Source organism: Aegilops tauschii, chromosome 5 (genome assembly GCF_002575655.3).
Source record: "Aegilops tauschii subsp. strangulata cultivar AL8/78 chromosome 5, Aet v6.0, whole genome shotgun sequence".
NCBI classification, from domain to species: domain Eukaryota; kingdom Viridiplantae; phylum Streptophyta; class Magnoliopsida; order Poales; family Poaceae; genus Aegilops; species Aegilops tauschii.
In genome coordinates, this window is record NC_053039.3 from 227,574,802 (window position 1) to 227,595,090 (window position 20,289).

The window sequence follows — 20,289 nt, forward strand, 5'->3', positions numbered from 1 at the left end:
ATCCTTTCTAAACCTATCAGATGCCTCCGAGACGCGACACCGGATTTGTTTTCCCACCAGAGATCACCCAGTTGATTCAGCAACAGAATGCCCTGATGCAAGTGTTAGTGCAGAACCAAGGCAACAACAACAACAACCCACCGCCACCTGTTGATCACTTAGCCCGTTTCTTAAGGCTAAACCCGCCGGTGTTTTCCAGTAGCACCGAGCCGATTGTTGCAGATGATTGGCTCCGCAAAGTTGGAAGGGAGTTGACCACTGCAGGATGCACAGATGCGGAAAGAGTGCGTTTTGCCGCACATCAGCTTGATGGACCCGCAGCATCATGGTGGGAGAATTATACAGCCACGCACCCTATTGACACTGTCACATGGGACCAGTTTCAGCAAGCTTTCCGTACAGCTCATGTTTCAGCAGGAGCTATGGCTATGAAGAAGCGTGAGTTTCGCAACCTACGCCAAGGAGGACGCACCGTAGGCCAGTATGTGGAGGATTTCAGTAAGTTAGCACGTTATGCACCAGATGACGCTGCTACAGATGCAGCCAAGCAGGAGAAATTTTTGGAAGGGCTGAATGATGAACTGAGTATGCAGTTGATGGTAGCAACCTTCAACAACTACCAGGAGCTGGTAGATAGAGCTCTCATGATTGAAGGGAAGCAACAGCAGATTGAAAATCGTAAGAGGAAGTATGGACAAGGGAAGTATAATTCCGGAGCTCAGCAGAAGCCTCGTTTTGCCCCGAAGCCGGGAGGACAGTTTCAGCATACCCATGGAGGAGGTAGTTCGCACAACCATAATGGCACCAAGAATGGTAATGGGAATGGAGGAGGTAACGGACAGAACCGCACCAACCCATCTACCCCAGCCAAAAGGGATCTGAGCCAAGTCACTTGTTTCAAGTGTCAGAAAAATGGACATTATGCCAATGAATGTCCTGAAGCCAAAAATGGAAATGGCAATGGAAGCTCTGGGAAGAAGCCGAACCCGTTCAACAAAGGACACGTGAACCACGTGAGCGTGGAGGAGGTTGAAGCTCAGCCTGATGCAGTAATAGGTAAGTTTTTGGTTAAGTCATTTACTGCAACCGTTCTTTTCGATACTGGTGCATCGCATTCATACATATCAAGGGGATTCGTGAATAAGTTTAAGATGTCCACCAAAGTTCTCAGAAACCCTATGTTAGTAACCTCGCCAGGAGCAGAGTATATGGCCACCCAAGGATGTTTTCAGATACCATTGGCCATTGGTAGGCATGTTTTCCCCTCAGACCTCATAGTTTTGGAGTCGCAAGGTTTGGATGTGATTTTAGGAATGGATTGGCTATCATTGTATGGAGGAAACATTGACTGTGCCAGCAAGACGATTTTGCTTACCACCCCGGAAGGAAAGAGGATCAAGTATGTATCCCGGCATATGCCGAAGAGAACTCAAGTAAATTCCTTATCAGGAGTTGTACAGGAGGAAGTACCAGTGGTGAAGGATTATCCGGATGTATTTCCAGAAGAGTTGCCAGGCATGCCACCAGATAGAGACATTGAGTTCTTGATTGAACTTTTGCCAGGCACAGGGCCAATATCTAAGAGACCATACAGGATGCCTGCAAAGGATTTGGAGGAAATTAAGAAGCAGATCAAGGAGTTACTGGATAAAGGCTATATTCGCCCAAGTTCATCACCTTGGGGATCACCAGTACTTCTAGTGGAGAAGAAAGATGGATCGCTGAGGATGGTTGTTGATTACCGAGGATTGAATGAAGTAACCATCAAGAACAAGTACCCACTGCCGATGATCAATGATTTGTTTGACCGCCTACAAGGAGCTAAAGTATTTTCCAAGATCGATCTACGATCAGGATACCATCAGTTAAAGATTCGAGAGCAGGATATACCCAAGACGGCATTTACCACCAGATATGGATTATATGAGTATACCGTTATGTCATTTGGTCTGACTAACGCACCTGCCTATTTCATGAACCTGATGAACAAAGTGTTTATGGAATTTTGGATAAGTTCGTCGTGGTGTTCATTGATGATATTTTAATCTTTTCCAAGGATGAAGAAGAGCATGAGGAGCATTTACGATTGGTACTTGAGAAGCTCAGAGAACATCAGTTATATGCCAAGTTCAGCAAATGTGAGTTTTGGCTGAAGGAAGTTGGATTCCTTGGACATGTTATTTCTGGAGAAGGAATAGCAGTAGACCCTGCCAAGGTTGACACAGTGACAAGTTGGGAATCACCCAAGACAGTTGGAGAAATCCGGAGTTTTCTTGGACTTGCAGGATACTACCAGAGATTTATCGAGAATTTCTCAAGGATTGCTAAGCCCATGACTGAGCTATTGAAGAAGGACACCAAATTCAATTGGACTGAGGAATGTGAAGCTAGTTTCCAAGAGTTGAAGAAACGATTGGTTACCTCACCAGTGTTGATTCTGCCCGATCAACGCAAGGATTATGAAGTTTACTGCGATGCTTCTCGTCGAGGACTTGGAGCAGTGCTTATGCAGGAAGGAAGAGTTGTGTCATATGCTTCACGACAACTTAAACCCCATGAGAAGAATTATGCTACGCATGATTTGGAATTAGCAGCCGTGGTGCATGCATTGAAGACATGGAGACATTTTCTCATCGGAAACCATTGTGAGGTGTACACGGATCACAAGAGTTTGAAGTATATTTTCACGCAGAAGGAGTTAAATCTCAGACAGAGGAGATGGTTGGAGCTCATTAAAGATTATGATATGAGATTGCATTATCACCCTGGAAAGGCTAACGTAGTAGCAGACGCGTTGAGCCGCAAGAGTCATGTCAACACTCTCATGACAGGAGAGTTACCTCAGGAATTAGCCGAGGACCTTCGCGAGTTATGTTTGGAGATAGTCCCAAGAGGCTATTTAACGACATTGGAAATTCAGTCTACCTTGATGGAAAGGATCAGAGAAGCTCAGAAGACAAACAAGGAGATTGAAGAGATAAAGGAGAAGATGAGCAAAGGAAAAGCCAAGGGATTTCGTGAGGATGAGCACGATACCTTATGGTTTGAGGACCGCGTATATGTGCCAAATGATCCGGAGACCAGGAAGTTGATTTTGCAAGAAGCCCATGATTCACCGTTCTCGATTCACCCAGGAAATACTAAGATGTATTTGGATTTGAAGAATATTTTCTGGTGGACCGGAATGAAGAAGGATATTGCAGAATATGTAGCAGTTTGTGATGTATGTCAGAGAGTGAAGGCAGAGCATCAGCAGCCAGCAGGATTGCTACAACCATTGCCGATACCCGAATGGAAGTGGGATAAAATAGGCATGGATTTTATCACCGGATTACCCAGGACTCGTTCAGGCTATGACTCAATATGGGTTGTAGTCGACCGTTTGACGAAAGTGGCTCATTTCATTCCAGTGAAGACCACTTACACCAGTGCTAAGTTGGCAAAGATATACATGACCAGGATCGTATGTTTGCATGGAGTTCCGAGGACCATTGTATCAGACAGAGGAACCCAATTTACCTCGAAGTTTTGGAAGCAGTTACATGAAACATTGGGAACCAGGCTGGAATTTAGTACCGCTTTCCACCCACAGACAGATGGACAGACCGAGAGAGTCAACCAGATTTTGGAGGACATGTTGAGAGCATGTGCACTAGATTATGGATCCAGTTGGGACGACAATTTGCCATATGCGGAGTTTTCTTATAACAACAGTTATCAGACCAGTTTGAAGATGGCCCCTTTCGAAGCCTTGTACGGAAGGAGGTGTAGAACACCGTTGTTATGGGACGAAGTTGGAGACCGTCAGTTGTTTGGACCAGATTTGATTAAGGAGTCTGAACAGAAAGTAAGGTTGATCCGCGATAGGCTCAAGGTAGCCCAGTCCAGACAGAAGAGTTATGCTGATTCTAAACGAAAGGAGACAGTTTACGAAGTCGGAGACCGAGTTTATCTTCGAGTATCACCACTTCGAGGAGTGAAGCGCTTTGGAGTTAAGGGAAAGTTAGCGCCCCGTTTTATCAGACCATACAGAGTTGTGGAACGTATGGGAGAAGTTGCTTACAAGCTGGAATTGCCCGAAGGATTGTCTGGAGTTCATGATGTATTTCACGTTTCCCAGTTGAAGAAGTGCCACGCAGAGATGGCTGAGATACCACTGAGAGATACTGTACCGCTGGAAGCGATTCAGCTGGAAAGTGATTTGACCTATGAGGAGAAACCAGTTAAGATTCTTGAGTATGCCAGCCGAGTTACCCGCAGTAAGGTTATCAAGTTTTGCAAAGTTCAGTGGAGTCACCACACGGAGGATGAAGCCACCTAGGAGCGAGAGGAAGATCTACGGAAGGACCACTCCCACCTGTTTTCTAGCCAACCCGAATCTCGAGGGCGAGATTCATCTTAAGGGGGGTAGGTTTGTAACATCCCAAATTTTCAATTTGGTATGTTATACATAGATCATCATTTCATATCATGTTTTATTGCATTTTGACAAATCCTCGATAAATCCTAAGCAACTCAAGGACCCTCGGAGAGAGTTGGGGATTCTTCTCGAATTTTCATATTTGATTATCATCAAATAATAAGACGAGGATTTTGGTTTTAACTATTTTCTCTCCGGAAAAATATTTCATTTTAAAAATAAACGAGAGGAGAAAATATGACTTCTCCAAAACAATTGAAATACTGGAGGAAAAATGTTAAAATCATTTATTGGAATTTATTTGCAATTTTTATTGCATTAAAAATATTGCATGTTTTCAAAATATTTATTTTGTGTTAAAAAATGTTCACCCTATTCTAGATTTTCTAACTAGACGGGGAAATTTTATTTTACATTTTTCTGATTTTTATTTATTTTTCTGTGAATCATTTTCCGTGATATCTTTTAAAAAAAAATAGCGCGCGCCCGCTGGGCCGAGCCCAGCCGAGCGCCAGGCCGCCGGCCCACCCCGTCGCCCTCTCCTTCCTCCGCACGGGAGAGCGCCGCCGCCGTGTCCTCCATGGACACGGGACCGAGCCGCCGCCGGAGCTTGCCCCCTCCTCCAAGCTTGCTCCCCCCTCTTTATATACCCCTCAACCCCCCCTCTCTCTCATCCCGCCGCCGCCCGCCTTGCCCGCCGCCGCCGCCGCACTTGCCGCCGCCGCACTCGGGAGCCGCCGCCGCCGCCGTTGGCCGCAGCCGGAGCCGCCCCTTGCACCCCCCCGAGCTCCGCACCCCGCACCCCTCGCCGCCCCTCGCCCCGAGCGCCGGAGCCCCGCCGGAACCCCCGCCCCGACGAGGTACTGCCTGCCCCGTTCAACGCCGGTTTTGTTTAAAAAAAAACCCTTCGTTTAAAAAAAACCCTAGATCGGTTTTTTTCGGTTTTTTTATTTTTGCGAGCGTTTACCGAACCGTTCGTTTTAACGAACGCGTTCGTCGGTTTTTCTCTGTTAACGAACGTCCGTTCTTTAACCGTTCGTCCGTTTTTCTTTTTCGTCGGATTTTTCTGCGATTATCTCAGATTCGATTTCTGATCGAATCTTCGTTTCTGTTTAACTTCTCGCTCGTTTATCGGAATCAGGCGATTCAAGCGCCTAGAGTTTCGTCTCGAAATTCTCTTTCCGTTTAACCTACTCAAACAAGTTTTTGCTACAGTAAAATTTGACCTAGATCCAGATTAGTAAATGAAGCTTCTTTCTTTCGCAGTTTGACTTTCGTTGTTTCTTTCGAGTTGATTCTTTTTGCAAACCGGAGTTCTTAAGTTGAACTTTCTGGTTGATCTTTTATTCGAGTTTTACCTGTGCATTAGATGAGTACTGATTGTATGCTTGTTTGTTTGCGATAGAGTACCCGGAGTGTGCCGCTTGTTACTTCGAATCGCTAGGTTTTGCGGATCATCAGCAAGGCAAGTAACACTTCGATCATACCCTTCCATACCCAGTTTTATCGCATTAGATCTATTCCTCAAACATTGCATGACTAGGATCTAATTAAATTGTGGGTATTGGGAAGTAGTTGAGGTAGCACCTATTACCTGTTTTCTTATCAAACCCTTGGGAGTTACTTCTACGTTGTTATTATTATATTTCCATGCTATGCTCGTAGACGTGGATTGGGTTTGAGTGAAATTCATGACAGATGTGAGATTGTTAATAATGGTTTACTTAAGGTGGCAACTAAAACTCACATCTGGGTGGATTGAGGTACCTGGGTATTCCAGGATTGCCTGTTTGTTTTTCTTTTGGACCGCCACCCAGGTTCAAAGGGATCATAAGATTATTCATGCTAGAAACTTTCGTGTGCAGCCGCAAGCTATTATGGGCTCTAGCATAGTTGACTAAGTTGTGTGAACTCTTATAGTGGTAGACTAGCAGATGTAGGGGAAAGTAGGTGTAACTGTCTACCCATACGTAAGGTGCAAACACTTCCGAAAGACTGTGTCTCGGTCATCCGTTACTCAAACACCATGTAGTGCGAGTAATCCAACGGAGGAGATCGAGTCTTGTGGGGAAAAGTGCACAAACCTCTGCAGAGTGTACACACTAATCATGGTTAGCCGTGTCCCCGGTTATGGACAACTTGAGTATCTAGTACTTGGATTATCATGTGAATCTCATCACTATGTTACGTCTAATTAATTTTGTTGGGTTATTGAGGACATTTAATTGGGATTGAGATGCTGTCAACCATCTCAATGTTTCACAACCACCATGATAGTTAAATAAAATTTATTCCTTTGAGGTAGGATAAAATTGGCTTTTCGCAAAAACTGTAACCATAGAGCTTTCCACCAGCCATATTTGCATGTAGTATAGCCTTATTATTGTTCATTATTCTCTATGTGTTACTTTGCCAGCATATTCTATGTGCTGACCCGTTTTCGGGCTGCAACGTTTCATGTTGCAGACTTTTCAGACGACGAGTAAAGTGCCTTAGGTCGTGGTCTTATACTCAGTGATGCCGCTGGAGTTGATGGACTCACTTATCTTCCAAGTCTTCCGCTGTTATCGTTATTAGATGGCCTTAAGCCATGTTTATCATACTTAATCTCTTTGGAGATATTCGATGTAATAAGTGTGTGATTGCTACTCTGTTATAAATCCTCCATTTGTACTGTGCGTGTCAGCATTACTGATCCAGGGATGACACTGGTGCACAGCAGCACAGACCATTTGAGGTCTGGTCGCTACAATCGACCACCACGTGGACGGGATAAAGCGGCTACGTACGCTAAACACCAGCCCGCACCACCCCGCCGTCGAGGCAAAGAGGTAGCGGCTCCGGGCTACACCTACGACCTATGCCAGGACATGGACAATAGAGCCGGTCAGACCAGATCAATCTATGGATCAAGGGGACGTGCTCCAATGCGGGAGGACGACCACCAGGTCCGGCGTGATAAGCATAATCTCACCTGGGCTGAAAACCGAACACGGATGTCGTCCGAACTCCACCGTGACGTCGCCCAGTACAGAGGCACCGCACACCCCTTATGCTTTACCGATGAAGTAATGGAGCACCAGTTCCCAGAGGGGTTTAAACCCGTGAACATTGAATCATATGATGGAACGACAGATCCCACAGTATGGATTGAAGATTTTCTTCTCCATATCCACATGGCTCGCGGTGACGATCTCCATGCCATCAAATATCTCCCCTTAAAGCTGAAAGGACCAGCACGACACTGGTTAAACAGCCTCCCAGAGAACTCTATTGGTAGCTGGGAAGATTAGGAAGATGCCTTTAGAGACAACTTCCAAGGTACCTATGTCCGTCCTCCGGACGTCGATGGCCTTAGTCATATAGTCCAGCAACCCGGAGAGTCAGCTCGAAAACTTTGGACTAGGTTCTTAATTAAAAAGAACCAAATCGTTGATTGTTCGGACGCCGGAGCCCTCGCGGCCTTTAAACATAGCATCCGTGATGAATGGCTCGCCCGACACCTCGGCCAAGAAAAGACGAAGTCCATGGCAGCCTTACCGCACTCATGACCCACTTTTGCACGGGAGAAGATAGCTGGTTGGCTCGTAGAAGCAACAGTATCAGCGACCCTGGCACCTCCGAAGCTAGAGATGGCAACGGCAGGCCACGACGCAACAAACACAAGCATCAAAGCCACAATGAAGATACCAAAGACACGGCGGTCAACGCCGGATTCAGTGGCTCTAAATCCGTTCAGCGGAAGAAGCCATTCAAAGGAAACAAGGATGGTCCGTCCAGTTTGGACAAAATACTCGATCGGCCTTGCTAGATTCATGGCACCCCTGACAAGCCTGCCAATCATTCCAACAGAAATTGTTGGGTCTTTAAATAGGCCGGTAAGTTAAACACCGAACACAAGGGGAAAGGGACGCCAAGCGAGGATGATGAAGAGCCTCGCCCGCCAAACACAGGGGGACAGAAGAAATTCCCCACTAAGGTGAAAACAGTGAATATGATATATGCCACGCATATCCCCAAGAGGGAACGCAAGCGCGCACTAAGGGACGTCTATGCTGTAGAGCCGGTCGCCCCAAAATTCAAACCCTGGTCAGCTTGTCCGATCACCTTCAATCGTAAGGACCACCCGACTAGTATCTGTCACGGAGGTTCGGCAGCTTTGGTCCTTGATCCAATCATCGACGGATTCCATCTCATCCAAGTCCTCATGGATGGAGGCAGTAGAATCAAGCTTACTAACACCACCTTTAAAGGAGTGATACCTGGCGTAGAAGCCCGTTGTATGGGCTCAATAACATTGGAAGTAGTCTTCGGTTCGCCGGATAACTTCCGAAGCGAAGACTTGATCTTCGACATCGTCCCCTTCCGCAGTGGTTATCATGCACTGCTCGGACGAACTGCCTTCGCCCGTTTCAATGCGGTCCCGCATTATGCTTACTTAAAGCTCAAAATGCCTGGACCCCGCGGCGTCATCACAGTTAATGGAAACATGGAGCGCTCTCTCCGTATCGAGGAGCACACCGCGGCCCTCGCAGCCGAGGTATAGAGTGGCCCTATCAAGCCGCACACTTCATCGGCCATCAAGCCCCCGGACAATGTCAAACGAGTTCGGTCCACACTGCAGAATGACGGCTCGGTTAATCCAGAGCTGGACTAGCAATTCGGCCTTCGTCAAAACCCCATCTAATCACGGCATACGTACCGCGCGCACATAACTACGCACTAAAAATACCTTGGGCAAGGACGGAGGCACACTAAGGACAAGGATCACAATACGGCTCGGCCCTATTCGGACCTTGATCTTTTTTCTCTCTCTTATTTTCAGGTTCTTTAAAACCTAAATCACTTTTCGGTGGTACAAGGGCCCTTCCCCAGGCCCCTTTTATATAACAATCATTGATCCTCTCAAAGAATCCTACACCAAGGTGAAAAGCGGTGCAGACGTGCGGTAGGGTGTCCAAAGGATCTTCAAGACCACCTTTTCTTTTTTTAGGACCTGTATACAGCTTTCCCTTATCCACAAATTCTTGGCATGTAAAATAGCCTTGATGCTTGTGGCATTCTCTGTAAGAGCATGTTTTGACATATCAATCAGACTATAGTGGAAATAGTTTGTCCAACCCTATTCGGTATTGGCTTATTTCATAATATGTATTCCCTCTTCACGTCAGGTTGGCATATACACCTCGGCATGATTTAAATTGCCAGGGGCTCTATTCGGCCCCATATATTTTTCAAAAAAAAAGTCCGAACACTTTTATAGTATACTTCGGCGTCCCAAATACTGCATTATATGCATCGGCTCCGAATCATGTCTTTGGTCAATAGTTGGGTTGCCTGGCTCCTGTGGTTACCACCTTACATTCCGCTTGTTCGGCTAAGGTAGTAAAGGGAGAACTACTGCGATTGTGTTTCTGGTTCGTCCGGTAAACACCTCAGTAGAGAAAGCCGAAAACTGACTGTCATGATACAGCGAGAGCTGATCAGCGATTTGGTGACTTACTAAATCTCTTGCGATTTTTTCCGTACTGTACGAAGGACTGGCCTCCACCGAGTCACGCGCCTAAGGCATCCAAGTTCGGATAGCCACACACGCACCAGGGGCTAGCTCATAGTCCCATTATCAAACTCCTAAGGCTAAGTGAGAGTGATAAAGCCGCACAGTCTGATTGCCTGGTTCGCTGCACAGACACCTCCTTTACGGACCAAGACGTTGGGTCAAGTGTGGTCATGTGCTATTCCAAACACCCCGTAGTATCTACGTGGGGGCTGAAGCCGACGACTGGTAAACTTTCAGAAATAAAAATGCCCGCACAGGAGGAAAATAATTTCAGATAAAGGCACAAATATATTACAAAGCCTTAGTTCATAGCACAACGTCTGGGCAGTTCAGATACATTCACTCAAACATGATATCCTTCGAGCATTGACCCTCTATTAAACGGGCACCCTCTAGGACATCTTTGAAATATCGCTCTGGGTTGCGGTGGTCCTTGCCTTCGGGTGGGCCCTCGACTGCCATGACGGCGGCCTTCCACTACAAAAAAAAAGACAACGTGACATTTTGGGCCGAACGAATTTTTTTCCTGTGATGCTTATGACACTTCTATGACGATAGTTGTGACAAAACCCGGTATCATCATAGATGTGGTGGGCCCCTACTTCTATGACAAAAAATCATCACAGAAAATGGGCTTTTCGTCCTGGGCGGGCCGGAGACGCAGCTGCATGACATTCTTTGGGCCGTCCATGACGGAGAAAACCGTGGTAGAAGCGAGGGCGAGGAAAATATCGGGGGAGTTCCCGGTTACGGTGGGTGGTCGGGGGCCGAGCGATGCGCGTTTCTCTCGTATGTACGCGCGTGTGTGCGAGGCGTTGTGCTCTAACTGAACCTGAGCGAGGCGTTGGGCTCTAACTGAACCCGAGCGATTGCACTGCAGGCTACGCGTTACTGAATCCGAGCGATCGATCGATCCCTTGCTGTTAACTGAACCCGAGTGATTCCTTCGCTACTGCTGCTAACTGAAGCCGATCAATGCTGCCTCTGGATGAACAGTGAGCGTTGTTGGGGGGTTTGGATGAACAGTTCCCGGTGGGGGGGGGTGGATGAACAGGACCCCGTAGTAGTAGAGGTCGTTGCCGCTGGATGAACAGGACCCCGATCAATCGTGCCGGTGGATGAACAGGACCCCGTGGAGGGCTGGATGAATAGGACCCCGTGGAGGGCTGGTTGAACAGTAGCCGGTGTAGGGCTGGTTGAACAATAGCCAGGAGGGCTGGATGAACAGTAGTCCGTGGAGGGGTGGTTGAACAGGACCCCGTGGAGAGGGCTGGTTCAATAGTAGCCGATGGAGAAGCGTGCGGTGGAGGCTGGATGAACAGGAGCCCGTGGATGAAAAGTCGTAGGTGGAGGCTGGAGGAGGTTGACGGTGGATGAACAGTAGCCCGTGGAGGCAGTCGATGGTGGAGATGAACAGTAGCCCGTGGAGCCCCGTTTTGCGGTACGGCACACCCCTCCCGATGAACAGGACCCCTGTTTCGACCGTAGCGCTCCAACACAAGTCCGTTTCCTCCATTTTGCGGTACGCCACACCCCTCCCGATCAACAGGACCCCCGTTTCGACCGCAGGAGGTCCATTTCCTCCGTTTTGCGGTACGCCAGACCCCTCCTGATGAACAGGATCCCGTTTCGACCATGGCCGGTCGAACACAAGGCCGTTTCCTCCGTTCTGCGGTACGCCAGGCCTCGTTTCCATCGGTTGTTCCATCCAAGCCGGTTGTCTCTCAATGAACACGACGTATTCCGTTGCCTCCCGACGAACACGACGCATTCCGTTGCCTCCCCATGAACACGACGACGGCGCAACTTCTCCGTTCCGACCCAGCCATGTACACGAGCCCTGGCCGTATGTATGCGCGAGTAGGCATTTGAGACCCCGCCCGTATGTACGTACGTGGCTGTATTTACTTTCTTGCACCCTGGCCGCTGTACGTACGTGTGCATGCTACGTGCGCGCCTCTACTACGACACGTGCCCTTCCTTACACGGCCACGGTTCATCGCTACAGCCTGCAGACAGACCGATCGACCAGTATGTACGTACACGTTCGCGACTAGAATGACAACGCTACGTACGCTTCGACCGTGTGGGTCTCGACTGTCAGGCACTTCCTTGCGTGTGAAGATGTAGCTGGTGGGTCCCAGCAGTCAGGGGGAAACGTTTTTTTCGTGAAATACGATGGCCCGTCCGATGGGTCCCTGCTGTCAGGTGGAGGAATCATTATTTTCCGCATAATAAGGAGGCATTTCCTTCCTGCAGCCGTGGACCCAGCTGTCAGCCTCTCCACATACAGTACTCTTCCTATGGAAGTCGTTCCTTGACCACGTTGACCACGCCGCGCCGAGAGCACCTGGGCGGTGGACGACGGCGAGGCCTAGGAAGGGGACAACGCATATCCGGGGAAGACGTGGCAGTGGATGCCCATGCGGAGAGGAGTACGAGGGTTCACTGGTTTGGTTGCGGTGTGAGGCTGGCGTCGCCGCAGAATAATAGGGGGTGGGGGTGAGTAGAGGGATGGCCTGGCCAGTGGTGGGAGTAGCAGGGTGCGATGAGGCCTCTGCGGCATCACAGCCGGCCACGGGAGGCAGGAGCACGCGGCACGACCGGCGCTGGTTTGGGCGGCTGAAGCAAGAAGACCAGAGGTTGAAGAAGCACTACGGCCGTTGGATGGACATCATCCGGTCACTGGAGCTAGAATCGTTCATATTGACTAAGTTGACAAAGCCCTCCGTCCGCGTCAACTTAGTAGGCCCACAAGTCAGCCTCCCATATGGTGGGTCCCAGCTAGCAGGGGGAGTATTCCTTTTTTTGTGCGTAATAAGGAAGCACTTCCTTGCGTGCGAAGATATAGCTGGTGGGTCCGAGCTGTCAGCGGCGGGAACGTTTTTTCGCGAAATACAGAGGCCCTTTCGGTTGGTCCTAGATGGCAGGTGGAGGAATCATTATTTTGTGTGTAATAAGGAGGCATTTCCTTGTGTGCAGCCATGAACCCAGCTGTCAGCCTCTCCACGTACAGTCCACTTCCGATGGATGTCGTTCGTTGACCACGTTGACCACGCCGCGCCGAGAGCACCAGGGCGGTGGACGACGGCGAGGCCTACGAAGGGAACGACACGGATCCGGGGAAGACACGGCAGTGGCTGCCCACGCGGTGGGGAGTACGAGGGTTGACTGGTTCGGCTGCCGTCGGTGGAAAATAACAGAAGGTGTGGGTGAGTAGAGGGATAGTCAGGCCAGGGATGCGAGTATGGTGCAGCCGTGAGGCCTGCCCGGCAGCATAGTCGGCCATGGGAGGCGGGAGCAGGCGGTTCCGCCGGCGCTGGTTTGGGCGGCTGGACAGGAAGATCAGAGACTAAAGAAGCACGATTGCCGCTAGATTGACATCTAACGGTTTGACGCTGGTAGAGTCGATTGTTGACTAAGTTTTTTTTAAGAAACCTTGTTTATGCATGAACTTAGTAGGCCCACAAATTAGCCTCCAAATCTGTGGCAGACAACATAGAGCCCATTTGCTATTTTTTTTAAAATTTGTAGCCCATTTGCCAATTCTTAAGTAATTTATTACAGCCCATTTTCTGTCCAGGACCACGGTTAAAAAGTTCAAACTTATTTTGCATATTTCGGTGGAGTCCGAACTGTTGTAATCCCGAAATGATAAACATTTTTTAAGAACTTATTGATTTGCCAAAAAACGTTTTGTTTTTGTAAGCAAACAAGACGTGGGACAATTGAGTTGGTTTAAGGGAAAACCAGTGGTAAAAAAATCAGCGCTGGGAGGGAAAACAACAACAAAAATAAGGATGTAAATATGAAAAGGAAACTTTATGTATTTTCAATATAATGATACGTGTATATGAACTAGTAAAACTATATGTAGAGATTAGAAAACGGAAGTAAGACATGGCGTTTCTCAATGAAAATTGAACTAGGTTGTGTGTTTGATTCAGTAAAAAAGCTGCCTGCGGATGTTGTAAGACAAAATATAAGTAACGCCGGCGGGCTAGAGGCCAGTAGATACCTGCTGGATCTTTGTGCCCCGTTGTCGTCATGGGCTAGGCCTGTTAAAAACAAAACCAAGCCTGGGCAGTCTACAGCCCAGTTGAAACTTACTCGACCTGAAAAAACAATATACCTTCTCAATAAACGAGAGAATTCTGCAAGTACAGACTGATAACTGGGATGCAGCAGGTATATTGTTTTTTCATCGTGATAATAAGTGCATGCACTTGTTTCAAAAAATTTGAAGAACTGGGAATTCAAACGGCAGGTGCTTATGCTACCCATCAAATAAAAATCAGGTGCCTGAAAATTCGTTTCGAAACAAATGATTCAGCTTATATCCACGTCGACCCTCGGCATGATGGTTGGAAGCAAATGCCAAGTTCATACCGAAAGATCGTTAACAGCAATACCAACTTGCGGACGACAAGGTAGTACAAGTACCAATTCCAAACTAACTTATAATATTTTTAGTCCTGGCCCTAGTGTTCGTCTGGTAGAAAATCTTGCAGAGTACCAGCTCCCGCTCCTTCTCTTGCTCCAGGTCCCCAAGGTGGTACTGGTGCATCACCCAGTTGGTCCTTTGCTGGTCGAAGTTCTTTTTTTGCTGGAATGGTCGAAGTTCTTGTTGGTCTGCCGGCCATTGTCCATCACCGGCAAGGTATTGCCGGTCTTGTGCCACACCGCGTGCATGCCGCACTCCTACTGTATCTTGCGACGCGTCCACGTGCCCCTTTTGAACACCCTGGAATTGCGCTAGATGAAATGCTTGCTTAGGCCACTCAGTGTGATACCTGCAGTATTGTCGAATACAGGTTTTAGTGTAAGTAGTTGGCATTTTCATAGCACCTTTGGCATATTCCAGTCACTTGTTTCACTTTTTCTTAACTGCCAAATTGTAATTGCTTCACTAGGTTTACGTCTAAAAAAAAATAGAGCTATAAACAAAGGAATATATTTGTGCAAGTAGACGGCCGGTCGGTGTCTTACCTGGAAGTTTCTCAGGATGGGTGTAGCATATGTCGTGCTCGCTATCGATGGTTGGTATGAACAAATCGATGAGAGGGTGAGATCTCGCGCTGTCAGCACTCACTTTGGCCTCAAGGTACTCGATCAGCTCCTGATCCGTGGGTTCAAACTTGACGCAGCCGGCAGCACCGGCCAATCCTTCTTGGAGTTGCATCGGTTAATTTCAGTTATATGGTACTCAATGTATGATCAATCGACTGTTTTAAGTGAATGATGAAAGATTTCGGCAGATAAGTGGTAGTACTCCACATCTGAAGTCCATAATACCCGAACACGCCGCCGGGATTCTTGTGTCACCTCACGCGCAGCGTGTTGTCACGTCAATTCAATGTGAGGACATGATGAATAATTTGACCGACGTATACTAGTACTGCTACTGTACTACTTACTAGTCGTATTTAGTGTCACATTTTAACCATAGGTTTAACTAACAAAATGTCAATGCATGTCACCGAAAATTATTCCATTGGAAACTATGTTCAAATACGAATAAAACAATATATTTTTTGTGACATGCATTAACATTTAGTTAGTGAAATTTATGGTCAAAATTTGACACAAATTACAAAGTGGACCAGTAAACCAGGAGGGAGGTAGTAGTACGAGTAGCGCAATATACAGTATAGAGGACCAGTACAAATTTAGAAATGGGGTAAGAAGTTACACCCATACGACTCACCCCCGGTCTCACCTTCTCCAGGCTCCCGGCGTGGGTCGCCCCCACCTTCTCCCCGCTCCCCACCTTCTCCATGCTCCCGGCGCCGCCCGCCCCCACCTCCTCCCCGTTTCCCGGCGCCGCCCCGCCCCCACCTCCTCCCAGATCCCGCCTCCGCCCCGCCCCCTCCTCCTCCCGGATCCCGCCGCCGCCCCGCCCCCACCTCCTCCCCGTCTCCGGCGCCGCCCCTCCCCCACCTACTCCTGGATCCCGGCGCTGCCCCGCCCCGCCCCCACCTCCTCTCTCGCTCCCGGCGCCCCGCTGCTTCCACGCGCCACCGCCGGCCCCCTGCTTCCACGCGCCGCCGGCGGCCCCGCTGCTTCTAGCCGCCACTGTCGGGAGCCACCATAGCGCCACCAATCGCCACGACCAGTCGTCCCTACCGCCGCCTTGGCGACCTACCCCCACCCCCCGCAGGGGGCCGTCGCTTCGTGTCACCGCATCCGGTGGCCACAGCGTGCCGTCCAACTCGGCAGTCCAACTGCTTGCTCCACGGTCGGTCGCTCAAGTAGCTGCGTGCAGGCAAACATCTCCACGGGCGACAAGTTCTTCTTTCACAACTTGTTGCTGCTGCTGCACCTTCTCCTTCGACCAGGCTAAGTAAAATGTTCAGGTACCTTGTGTGTATATTATGCACCTTAGTGTTCTGTAGAAATTTCATCGTGTTGGTGAGCTCACATACTACTATTCAATCAGTTCGAAAACGTAAACTTGGGAAGTTCGAAAAAACAAAACATCCAAGGGGAGTTTGTTGGGGATAACAAGTCGAAGTTCAGGTGTCAAATGTGAAAAAAGAATTTCTTCTAATCTAGCATGCTCCCTCCAACATATTTTCATTTCTACTGTAGCTTGCTATAAAGATGAAACTATATAAGTACACTGTGCAAAAACTCAGTGGTTCAAATGTGAAAAAAGAATTCTTCTAACCTAGTTCCCACCGTGCATTTTGTGTGTGTAGAATTTCATCTAATCTAGTTCGAATTTCATCTAACATCCGGCGACGCACCGCGCCCTCGCCTCCCACCTCCGCGACGGACCATGGATCTGCCTCCACAGGGGAGGCCACCGGTGGGAAGGCGTAGCATAGGCAACAACCACCTCCGCCCCTTCCTGCTCCTCCCCGCCGCGCCACGACCACCTCTGTCGCCTCGGGATCCCAGCTGCATGCATTCAGGAGCAAGAGAAAAGAGAGGTTAATTGTCCGTCCACACTGCCGCTCCTCCCAAGTCCACACTAGTTTTATCACAAAAAGGAGAGGATGTCTATTTTATCTCCTGAAACACAAACTAGGTGTTCTCAGTTCAGTACGTGAGCTATCTCAAGTTCTTGGAAAACATATAAAACAGTACGGTGTTTGTGCAAAAAATTCAGACTGTTTTCTAATTATACAACAGTTTACTATATGGTAGAATTGTAGTTGTTCAGTAAAAAGGTTCACTACCCCCACTGGGGAATTTTCTATCCGTTTTGTCTTCTTTTCCAACTGAAAGTAGTAGCAAAATGTGAACTGAAGCTGTTGTGGAGCAAATTAAGAATAGTTGCCTACTTTTTTGCCACTGCTACCTTGCCACCTACATTAATGCTACTACTACTACTACTAATTATCATGTTGCTAAACCTTGTGTTCTGGACAATTTGTGGGAAAGTGTGGAGGCGCAAGTTGCTCCGCGACTGAGGAAGGTGCACCCCGGTGCTTGCCATGGCTGAAGACGGCCTCCAACCGCGGGGCCCAAAGCAGCCAGCCTTTGTTCACATGCGCGTCTCCTTCCTGCTTCACCTAGGTACGCGCCAACACCCGCCGCGCTCGATGCTCCCTACTCCCATAGCCGTCCTCAGTTCGACCCCATGCCATCGAGATAGTCGAGTTAGTCGTGAGTAGCAGTCCGCCGTACCTAGAAACTAGATTTTTATCTGCAAAAATCAGTTCACCGTACCTAGAACAATCAGTTCGATCCATCTCCTGATTCTGAAAATATGAGTTGTGTTTACTGCAAAACTGATGCTCTATAGTTCACCATGTATATATGTCATCAGTTCAAAAAAGACGTACAGAAAAAGTTCAATTGTATGTGTTAAAACCCAGTTTGGTTTTATACTATATGTCATGTTATTACAAAATACAATAAAAGATTTTGCTCATGTAGCTGTAAGCTCTAACCATATGGCAACAAAGAGATAATGAATATGAAGTATTGTTGTTTCCATATTGCCAAGTTCAGTATGTATTCCGTTTTCAGTACGTAAACAAACACACATGATCTTTATAAGAGCAAAATTACAAAATGGAATTCTATAAGTTCAACTACATATTTTACAACAATTGAAAATACAAAAAATTACATCAGTTCGATGACAGAAAAACATCAGTTCGAAAAGTTTTCGACTCTTGAACTGATAGCTGAAAGATATGATATGTGTACTGTTGATAATCTCAAACATGTTTTACTCAACTTTAGGAAACATGTAATATTGTTGTGCTGCTTTGCAATGTCTTCAGCAGTCCTACTTCTCCATGACGACAAGGATGACGTCGCCATGCGTGCACGCTCCAAACTGTCCCCTGTCGCAGCCCCACCACTCGTTGCTGATGCACTCCAACCCGAGGACCTCCACGATGGAGGTCGCCTCGTAGCCTAGCGACGAGGTAACTCATCTTCCTTGTGCGTCCTTCGCCCACTGTGCGCCCTGCTGCCCTCGACCTCCTTCCTCACAGGCATGCTACCCCAACTTTTGTTTTGATTTTCAGTTCAACTTGTGTGTTCTTTTCAGTGCATTATGCTTTAAATGTGCAGAGTCCTGAGGCAAAATGATACATTTTAGTTTGCTTTGCCGCAAGGGCATTGCTGAAACTTAACTTCTGTCTAAACCTATAACCATCCATTTCGAAAATAGATGCTTTTGAAAATAGATGCTAATTTACTTTGCATAGAGCTTGCAGCTTATGTTTGTGTACTTTGAACTTAAGCTGGTCTCCCTCTTGTACATCAATTTTTCAGTATTGGTCTAGTCAGTATGGTGAAGATGAAGCTCCTTTTTGAACTTCTCCAGTTAATATACATGCACTTGGTCATCTTTTTTACATGTACTAACATCATCTCATTCGGAGTTGTTCGTGTGCTTGTAACACAAATCAGTTCAAATCTCAAGAGAAGTAAGCTCAAATAAGAAAAATACAGAAGTTTGAAGCCGAGATGTTTGCATATGTTTTGTTGAATTGAGTTCCTTCCTAAAAAATAGCACTAAATATGTTTGCATATGTTTGCACATCTTTTCAGTACAAACTTTAAAAAAAGTTTCTTTCTGAACTTCTCAAAATTAATATACATGAACTTGATTATCTTTTTAACATGTATTGATATCAGCTTCGTTGGATTTTTGTGCGTGTGCTTGTAACACAATCAGTTCAAATCTCGAGAGACCATACGTTCAAGTTCACTAGTATTTATAAATGTTGGTTGCAGTACTAGTATTTACAAATTTCTTATAATCTCCACAGGTCGGAGGCCGTACATATTTCTTATTCCTATTGCTATAAGATCAAGTGATCAAATGCTATGAGCTCGCGTGTTATTCTCCAATTAGTTCAAGTGATCATTGTTTTATTTTATTGTGTATATGTCTAAGAGTAGACTTTGTGACCTAAACTTTCTACTTACTGCTTAGAGAAGGTCCCTTTTGTGGCATGAACTTCCTTCTTATTGCTTAGAGAAGGTCCCTTGGAAAAGATGACTACCTTTCCAAGTTGGATTATCCTCAAACAGTTTATATTTTGATGTGGAATAGGAAAATAGGTTTGCTTTGGAGTGTGTTTTACAATTAGAACCTTTCAGACTTCGTATTCTTTGAGTATGCAAAAAAAAAACAGAGGAGAAAAGCTGGCTACCTGTGTATAGTTTTTATAATTTCCATGGGAAACTAATATTCATGCACCTCTTTGGTGGATGTTTTGATATATTTCCTTCACGAATTGTAGTTGTCAAATGGTGTTACACAATTACTATTCTAGCATCATTGTTTATATTGTATTCTTTTAGCATTCTTGCAACCCTATTAACATCTTTTTGTGCAGTGTTTGTCAGGTTTTTTTTTTTTATGGACATCTTGGGCTTGCTGGGTGCAGAATCAAAGAAGGCCAGTGAGAGGTACTAGTAGAAGAGGAAGAAGTAATGTGAAAAATGAGATAAATGTGAGAAGACCAAGTACAAAAGCGTGAGAGGGATTCCGATTTTTTTTTTCAGATTCTTGCTGTACACATACCAAAGTTTTTATGCACTATGCATCTGTATGAATGGTTAATACCTCAATGGTGCACTATGCATCTTTGGCAGTTTTTATGCATTTTTAGTCATTGTGCAGCAATTTAATGGTGCGCTATGTACTGAAGTATGCGCTCTCAAATCCGGGAAGTTCATATGTACTTTTACATTGGCTCATCAAGATTGTGTGCGTACCATACAGAAATCTGGAGCAATTTGGCAAAAAGTATTTACATCCATTCAAACTCGAGGATACGACAAGTTCAGAGATTTTTTTTTCACAAAAGTTTGGGGTTGACAATTAGTTCAA

At 46.8% G+C, this 20,289-nt stretch overlaps 1 long non-coding RNA gene across 5 annotated transcripts; it reads left to right on the forward strand.

Annotated features, from left to right (window-relative positions):
* Window positions 1-15,676: 15,676 nt before the first annotated feature.
* On the forward strand, window positions 15,677-20,087 carry LOC109771172 (uncharacterized). Of its 5 annotated transcripts, none has more exons than XR_012184524.1 (4): window positions 15,677-16,336; window positions 17,370-17,504; window positions 18,221-18,436; window positions 19,793-20,087. It is a non-coding gene; the product is annotated as an uncharacterized lncRNA (long non-coding RNA). The 5 variants fall into 5 exon arrangements; XR_012184525.1 differs by having other exon boundaries at window positions 18,224-18,436; XR_012184526.1 differs by lacking the exon at window positions 15,677-16,336 and adding an exon at window positions 16,704-16,915.
* Window positions 20,088-20,289: the final 202 nt, after the last annotated feature.